The sequence below is a fragment of the Centruroides sculpturatus genome, unplaced genomic scaffold, assembly GCF_000671375.1.
Source record: "Centruroides sculpturatus isolate CEXI.00-Female unplaced genomic scaffold, Cexi_2.0 scaffold587, whole genome shotgun sequence".
NCBI lineage: Eukaryota > Metazoa > Arthropoda > Arachnida > Scorpiones > Buthidae > Centruroides > Centruroides sculpturatus.
The window spans coordinates 273,881-283,906 of NW_019384854.1; positions in this window are offsets into that span (position 1 = coordinate 273,881).

Here is a 10,026-nt window from a genome sequence, read left to right on the forward strand (position 1 = left end):
AAGCAGAACTTTGTGTGTTAGTGAATATCACTTGGACCCAAGTAAAAACAGTGTTTAGAATAGTCCTTATAAAAGTTTATGGTTTGAAAGCTACTACACACGTCTATAAATAGTTTGAAGATAGTTGTGTAGATTCATTGAAAAGAAGCAAGGTTGAGCCATCAATAAGCCAAATGCCCAGCGAAGGTTGAAGTATGTCGATTATGTTGATGTTGTGCAGATCATCTAAGCACAAATAAAACATAGCTGAGCTACAGATTAATTGAAAGCACATCACTATTTACATTAGTATCGAGATATAATACAAATCCAAGATCTTCACTGGTGTAGACTCCAAAAGGTTACCTAACGTAAAATGAAAAGCTGTCTCTCCTCGCCGGAGTACGAAGTGAGGTCAGGACGGATGTCGCGCAGTGGCGTCCTCTGCCCTATAGGCCTTTAAAGTCACACCTTGTCTTATATGCGAGATCGTCTTATATTCGAGTGAATATGGTATATAAAACAATAACGTATATATATGATGTTTTTCCAGATAATATCTAACCAGTTTCAATATATTACAAACCGTTTATGAAACCTTGATGTACCGTAAGCTGTTAGCCTATCAACGAAGAGTTGCCTTTGATTGAATAGTTATCGTTTCATGGGTTTTTCTGTATGCAGAAAGAGACAGTTTAATGAACTTGTATACTATGTAATCCTTGCATTCACAATTATCAAGCGATTAAATCAATAAATATATATAGAGAGTTTTCTTCTAAACTTTGAAATTTGTGTGTGAAAACTATTCAAAAGTTAGATGATAAAGGTCTTAGCGAATAATAAATTTAATTGTGGTCTCTTGCTTTATTGATGGCCTGGAATTCATCAACAGCAGACCACGATCTAGAAGGTCTCCTACAAGTAGAACCCCCAAAAATGTTGAATGTGTGCAATGCAATGAATGATAATTGACAATTGATATTGTGAAAATTACAGTTAAATCTAAATGTTACACTAAGTATAGTATCAGAGTTTTTGAAAGAGAATACCACCATGAAATGTGTGCCAATAAAATTTGGTCCACAACTTCCATTATGAGATCAGACTGAGCCTNGAAATAACAAAATATGTATATGAAAAAATAAGCATAGGTTAATTAAATATCAAAACGTTATATAGAAATTCAATGAAATGCAAGTCATGCAAAAAAATACTAAAATCAAGGCATTAAATTAAGAGCTGTCTAATCGTTTGATTAAGTATTTCCAGGCCGAAGGCAACCCTTCAGAGTCTCTAGAATTAATGCATGCATCATGCAATCTGCTCTTATATATTTCAATTTTTTCGGCGCAAATCGCCAATGTCAGTGAATGTACTGGTTTAATAATACTTGCTTCGTCCCATTTGACGATTGATTCCTCAACTTTCGCCAATTGCGATAGTATTGTGGCATTAGATCCCTTGCTGATATTGTATTTATGTTCTTTTGATCTGACTCCTAAACTTCTATTAGTGACACCAATATAATTTTTATTGATGTCTAGTTCACGATTTTCATAAGGAATCCTGTACACTCCTGCTCTTTTTTTTTTATCTGTGCTGTCTTTGTCATTCCTTAATAATTTGTACAGGTTAGGAGCTCTCTTAAATATTAATTTGGACTTTTTGCGGGCTGAGATTTCCTTCATGATGGCTTTTCTCTTTCTATCATAAGTGAACTTTGTGATTTTTCCGAAATCGCAGTTTTGAGCTTTAGTTTTGTTTATTTCGTATTTTTTTGATCAATGTTGTTATCATATCTTCTCTGTACCTAGAGATCTGGCAATATGTAATATTCTATTAATTTCTTTTAGCCTATCCAACGCATTACTGCAATAGAGAAAGGCTCTTTGGAAAAGGGCACGGAAGGCAGCCATTTTGTATTGGTAAGGATCATTAGAGTGGAACGGAATGTACACAGGTCTATGCATCGGTTTTACGTATACCTTAGTGGCCAAATGTCCTTCTTTGAATTCAATGTCAATATCCAAAAAATGTATCAGTGAGGCACATCTCTGTCCAATCTTCAACATGAGGCCATCATCGTTGTTGTTGATCTTGTTAATAAAATCATCGATTTTTTCGTCATTCTTCCAAACTACAAAGACAATCGTCAACGTACCTTTTAAAATACACAATGTCATTTAAGAAAACAGAAAGAGCACTTTTTTCCAATTTTCTCAATACAAGCTCACAACTGTCCTGACATGGAGCTTTCCATAAGGACTCCTCTTTTTTGTCTGTACTGATGGCCGTTAAAGGTGAAAAAAGATTCATAACAAATAAGGTTAGCTAGTACTATCTAAAGTTTGAAATTTGTGTGTGAAAACTATTCACAAGTTAGATGATAAAGGTCTTAGCGAATAATAAATTTAATTGTGGTCTCTTGCTTTATTGATGGCCTGGAATTCATCAACAGCAGTCCACGAACTAGAAGGTTTCCTACAAGTATAACCCCCAAAAATGTTGAATGTGTGCAATGCAATGAATGATAATTGACAATTGGTATTGTGAAAATTACAGTAAAATCTGAATGTTACACTGAGTATAGTTTCAGAGTTTTTAAAGGAGAATACCACCATGAAATGTGTGCCAATAAGATTTGGTCGGCAGCATCCATTATGAGATCAGCTGAGAGTAACATTCTTCAGTTCTGTTGTTAGAGTTTTAGGAAAAACTTCACATCAACCCTTACACTTCATTGAATTGGCTCCCTGCAACTTATGGATATTTTGAAAGCGAAATTATTATCTTAAGGAATAACATTTCAGACACTGAATGAGATTAAGGAGAATGCGAAAACGCAAACAGTGTCGATCCCGAAAAGCAACTTTTAGGATTAATTTTAGTAGTAGAAGGAATGTTGGATTAAGTGTAAATGGACCCAGAAAATTACTTTCAAGAGTACTGCGGTGTTATTATCTTAGGTACTTTAGGCTTTTCATATGAGTGAAGATCTTAGTGAAGTTCTTTCCCAAAATCCGTCTCGTTGAGTTGTTTTCCGTGCGTATCACGATCCGATATAGTGATCCAGTTTCGATGGAAAGCACAAATCCACACTAAAGTTATACAATATTTACAGTTTATTTTCAAATTCTATACGTAGAGTGTACAAGTTCGAAAACGTAGTATATACAGGATAACAAAGCGTAATACCTCAAGTACTAGATTGGCTTCTGGGAACAATTAAACTTTGGAGAAGCCTCAGCCAGTTTGTGGAGTTGGCTCAACTGCACAGGGACTGGTTAGTGAGAAGACTGAACTGACCAACTACACGGTCAGTTCAGTTTTCGCACTAACCCGTCCCTGAGATGTTTACCAGAGGAGAACACTCTCTACGCTCAGCGGGCTTCCCAAGCGCCTGAGACTACCGTGTATCAGTTTCTTGCCCTTCTCTCCTCCCTCTCCCGTTCACCCGCAATTTAAGGGATTTTTGGACAGAAACTTTTAACTAATCAGAAACCTTTCTTGCCCGAACAGCTTTAACCTAAGTTCGCCGTTATTGCATGGGAGTGGGGCTTATATGAACGTCATTTGTTTACATTCAGTAGTTTACCATACAGCAAATGGTCTATCGTCTGACCACACATGGGTCCAATTGACGAAGTCGCGCGCTTCTTTTGCTTTTTCTGTTTGCAAGTCAACACCTTACAAGTGGTATATTGCCCGACTGCACGTGGATCGAATTGACAACGTCGTGCTTCTTTTGTTTCTTCTCTGCTAAAAGGCCAATACTTTACAGTATGAAATGCTATATACTTTCCGCACGAAAACTTGTATATGTAGACTATATTAACCCCTTTTCTACCGCCCAGTTTTTTAGAATTTTTAATTTAACATAAAAAATACTTAAAACTGAAAAAAACGAAAGAAATGCGTTGATTTTGAATAAAAAGCTTTAAAGTTTATTTTCCATTGTTACACCTTTCCGGGAAATCTGGCACAGATGAGTAATTGCGTTTACAGCTGGATGAGTTTGAGAACAGCTGGTATCGTCTTTTGAGGAACATTCTCATAAAACCTACAGGAGGCAAAAGTTTATAGTAGGGGGAATACTAGCTGGCCGTATATTTTCAAATATTTTTAAAAAATTACGTTTTTTATTGCGATTTCTGATCCCACGACTTACTTAAACGTATATATAATAAAATCTATTAATTAAAAAAATTTAAAAACTATTGGAGGTCGTTTTCGACATTAGAATCTAGCTTTAAATAACTTTACCGAAGTAAAATCCGTGCACTAGAACTGTAGAACGATGAATGAAATTTGATAAAAAATCCCATAAAAAAGCTATTAAGAGTTAATCGTGCGTCATTAAAGGTAGATTAAAATCGCGTTAAAATTTTTTCGCGTGGAAAAAAATTGTTGTAAAAAATTTGGAGACTTATATAACATTGAAAAATAAAAAAAACCCGGAGGGTCCATAAGACCGTTTGTTTGTGACGCTATGGAACCTGCTCGAGACAGTCTCGAGCGTGGGCAATCAATGTACAGTAAATTTTATTACACAATTATACATACAACACGATCGCTATACTAATTAATTACAGTAATTTGTTGTGAATTATTAAAACCAGCATCACATATTAAAAATGATGCTACTCTATTGAATTTTAAAACGTTTCGAAAAATTGCATGTGATTTTTTATAAAACAATCGAAAGTGCCAATTCTTAATAATAATATACACAATACAGATTATGGAGAAATATTTTATAGATCTAATGTAATTNTTTCAGACACTGAATGAGATTAAGTAAAATGCGAAAACGCAAACAGTGTCGATCCCGAAAAGCAACTTTTATAATTGATTTTAGTAGTAGAAGGAATGTTGGATTAAGTGTGAATTGACCCAGAAAGTTACTTTCAAGAGTATTACGGTGTCATTCTCTTAGGAAGTTTAGGCTTTTCATATGAGTAAAGATCTTAGTGAAGTTTTTTCCCAAAGTTCGTCTCGTTGAGTTGGTTTCCGTACGTATCACGATCTGATATAGTGATCCAGATTCGATGGAAAGCACACCTCCACACTAAAGTTATACAATATTTACAGTTTATTTAAAAATTCTATACGTAGAGTGTACAAGTTCGAAAACGTAGTATATACAGGATAACAAAGCGTGGTACCTCACGTACTAGATTGGCTTCTGGGAACTATTGAACTTTGGAGAGGCCTCGGTCAGTTTGTGGAGTTGGCTCAACTGCACAGGGACCGGTTAGTGAGAAGACTGAACTGACCAACTACACGGTCAGTTCAGTTTTCGCACTAACCCGTCCCTGAGATGTTTACCAGAGGAGAACACTCTCTACGCTCAGCGGGCTTCCCAAGCGCCTGAGACTACCGTGTATCAGTAAAAGAAACGTTTTAATATTAGAACTTGTAATGCCACAGATATTTTTTACTTTCAATTTTTATCTCTTGGAGAGTGTTCAGCCAAAGGGTATATCCACTAGAAGCAAGCGCTTGTAAATGTAGATTTTCAGCTTCTCTCTGGTGACAAATCATTGTAGAATATATCAATTTAAGTGTGAAATATGGCGGGATTAAGTTTTAAAAGACTTAAAACTAAAGACACTGTCAGTTGAAAAATGTATCGCTACTTATTGTATTTCAGTGTTTCCAAGTATGGTTCTCTAGTGATGAGGATAAAAAAAGAAAGATATCTGTTATATTTCCAGTAATAGTTTTAATTTCTGTTTTTAATTAAATATTTTTTTATTGTTTTTAAAAACAATAAATCTTGACTGTCGAATAGCGTACAAAGAAAGGCCGATCGTAAAAATTTATATTCGGGAACATTGAAACTGAATAAATGGTGATTACTCTTTCAACAGACTTTGTCTTCAATTTCAAATTTTTATATCTTAATTAACATCCGGCGATATCCTAAAATTGAATTTTTAATATAATTATGTTAAATGAATTTTTATTATGAAGTCGAAATTGGTTTAACATATAAAGTATATACCCATTCTATCTATCAATAGAACAAATTATTTTATATTCTACATCAACAGTATATATATATATATATATTTATTATCAATCTATCAATAAGAAATAAATAACATATTTTATAGAGAAATGATAAAAGTGAACAGTAATCTTTAACTGAAAAGCATCGGCCATATTAGGATGAATCAAATTATCAAAACGAATTATAATGTTCAAATAAACAAAANAAATTAAAAGAACTTTTCATCGATAAGAAATTAATTAATGACGACAGAAGAACTCAAAATTTAATGAGGTACTGTAGTATGAAATTTGAACAGAAGTGTAATCTCTCTTTCCGTGAATTTAGTAGTTTATTTCCCTTGTAAACTCCATTTTTTTGTTCTACTTGATTTATTAAATATTCATTGTTCTTTTTATTTAAGCATATGGCCTCGTTCTTGACTGAATCAAAAAGATTCCTTTTCATAAACAAAAAGCAACTTCTCTTTTAACGAGTAGAAGTAATCGTGTGATAGCCCGCGTAATTGACTATCTGGTGTCAACATCCTGACGTGGATCTGGACTTTACAGTCTATAGAAGTACCCCGGCTAATCTCACGTAATCATCATATTTGATAACCTGTTATTTCGAGATGGAGCAAGTTTGATTAATTTTTGGTTAAGAAATTTATTATATTTTTCATAAACACCTATCTATGGAAACGATACATACTGTTTTATTCCTTGACATTCCTTACATCTATTTTTTAAAAATTTGTTGTTCCAGTCATTCAATAATGTCTTTTGGCATCCATTTAAGACAAATTTCCTATTTGAATCTCCAATTTCTTTTTTTCAATCTATATTTGTTATTCTAGAAAAAAATCTTTGTCATTTCCATTACATATGTATTATATTTATGTTTTAAACGACAGTATGATTTAAAATTAATAACTTTTCTCGTATTACACGGTTTTTCAAATTTACAATATTCTATATGATTTTTAAATCTTTTAATTGTTATATATAAATAATTTAACTGGTTATTTAATTCACGTCCTGAGTAAATTTAATATTTAATTTGATTTTGTTAGCTTGCTCCAAAATTTGCGAATGTGTTGTTACTGCACTATCATATATAATCAAAACACCATCGAAGTACCTTGCAAAAAACTTTATGCCGTTTAAAGTTGATAAAACCCTGTCCATATCTCAACCAGTTTTGGTCCTATTGTGGAACTCATAGAGATACCATCGGTTTGGCGATAGAAATTTTCCTTTACTGTAAAGTAATTATTATCTCATGCGAAGGTAATTAAATCTCTCAAATAATCAGAGACACCATATTTACATAAACTTTCTACAATCATATTCTTATTAATGGAAGGGAACATAGACATTATATCCAAGCTCATTAGTTTATAGTTCGGCAAAACTGCTCCTTTTTGTAGCCTTCATATTAAATCGTCAGCATTTTTAACTGTATAGGCCTATTCTGAATTTAGTATGTCCTGTAATAGCTTTTTAATAAACATTTCTAGGTTATACAACAGTGTAAATCTAAAGTCTATAATTGGTCTGCATTCGTTTTCTTTATGTGTTTTAATTCTAACATTTAATTTGGGGATTCTTACGTTTTCCTTTGAGAAAATTTCTTTACTTTGATGAGCCTGGACACATCCTTCTTTTATCAATTTCTTCAACTTTTTGGTTAATGTTCGTTGTATATCGATGAACGAATCGCTTTCTAAATTTGTTGTGAATTATTAAAACCAGCATCACATATTAAAAATGATGCTACTCTATTGAATTTTAAAACATTTCGAAAAATTGCATGTGATTTTTTATAAAACAATCGAAAGTGCCAATTCTTAATAATAATATACACAATACAGATTATGGAGAAATATTTTATAGATCTAATGTAATTGATTTATTTCAACAATCCATGCATTAACTTTTGAGATAATTTAGTGTCTAAAATTAAACGTTATTATAGGATTTAACGTTGTAAATGTTAACGTTAACGTTAACGTAAACGTTGTAAACGTTAGTTTCTGTATCATTCGATTAATTATATATAAATAATAATTAAACACGGTGCGTATTGTTTCCCTGGTTGTCCATACACTTCGTTTCCTTTTTCAAAATTCCACTGACTTGAATGCACGAAGAGAATATCGAATATACAGCACTTATCACCTGTTTAATATTATATGGTGTAGAGATACATTAAGACTGAATAAGTCATTTCATAAGTACATTGCATATAAGTATTAAAATTATAAGCATATTAGGAAATTTGNTTTTGTTCGAATTTTTCGAATTTGTTCGAATTAAATTCAAACATAAAATTCGAATATTGGTTTGATTATAGAAAGATTGTAAACGTTCCAGAAAATTGTTAAAATTGAAAATAGTTCGTTTGACTGAACGTAAAAATTCTTTAATTAGTCTGCAAACGGGGGACCTAATTCTTGCATTTTGTGAAAACGGGTAAGATTGGCTATAATGTAATTATCTTAATCTTCATTATCGTTACTTTTTGCCCAGCGAAGCGGGACCTTGCAGCTAGTTTTTAATAAAAAGCTTTAAAGTTTATTTTCCATTGTTACACCTTTTCGGGAAATCTGACACAGATGAGTAATTGCGTTTACAGCTGGATGACCTTGAGAACAGCTGGTATCGTTTTTCGAACAACATTCTCATAAAACCTACAGGAGGCAAAAGTTTATAGTAGGGTGAATACTAGCTGGCCATATATTTTCAAATATTTTTAAAAAATTAAGTTTTTTATTGCGATTTTTGACCCCCGACAAAATTATACGTATATATAATAAAATCTATTAATTAAAAAAATTATAAAACTATTGGAGGTCGTTTTCGACATTAGAAACTAGCTTTAAATAACTTTACCGAAATAAAATCTGTGCACTAGAACTTTAGAACGATGAATGAAATTTGATAAAAAATGCCATAAAAAACAATCAAGCGTTAATCGTGCGACATTAAAGGTAGATTAAAACCGCGATAAAATTTTTTCTCATGAAAAAATTTTATCGCGGAAATTTTATCTCATGAAAAAATTTTTTCTCATGAAAAAAATTTTTGTAAAAAATTTGGAGAATTAAATAACATCGNTTCTTTAAACGATGGTGAACAAAACTGTTTTTGGAAAGATCAATTACGGTTTTTAAAGTAGTTAATATTCAGTTTGTAATAAAATGATGAAAAAGACAAACATTAAATCAAATTAAGTAACTGTGAAATAACTTCAATATAATTCATAACTGTGAATTCTTACAGAATTCACAGTTATGAATTATATTGAAGTTATTAAACTTATTTACATACCTTAAATTTGAATGTTAATGAGAGATTTGCAGAAGAAAACTTTTCAATACTTATGAAATTATCGTACATCTGAGAAAATAATAATATAGATTATTGTATAGATTTACAGAAAGATATTAAATGAAGTAGCAATAAAAACAAATCGTTAATGTTTTGTAACTGTTAAAATTTCTATAAGTGTTCTAGTTTATGTCGTAAAAAGCAAAAGATTTCAAGAAAAAAAAAGCAAAAGTTTTAAATTTTTACGTAAAAGTTATTATTCGATAAACTACGTAAATATGTTTATTTCTCATTTTCCTCATTACAGAAGTCCTTGTTAATATAAAGTTATATTAGTTACGCTACTTGGGATGTGCCTGAAATAAAATCGTTTATCTCTGTATTTACTTTACTTTTTACAGAGAATCTCTATTTACCTTCTGCATTTTCGTAATCTTCACTGTCTTTTTGTTGCACATCTTTCTCATCATGGAAATATTTGTCCAATTGCAAAACGCAATTGTTCAGTTCAATGTAGCTGGCCACAATGATTATATTTGAAATTGAATATATGAAAATTCAGTCTCAGAAATAATTCTTAGAATTTCTCGTACTCTTGCTATAAACATACACGTGTTAAAATTAATCGTTTGTTAAAGTGTTTTCTCTTTCAGGCACAAATGGACACCAAATGCATAAACGATACAAAAAGAATCGGTCTAATTCTTCATTGTA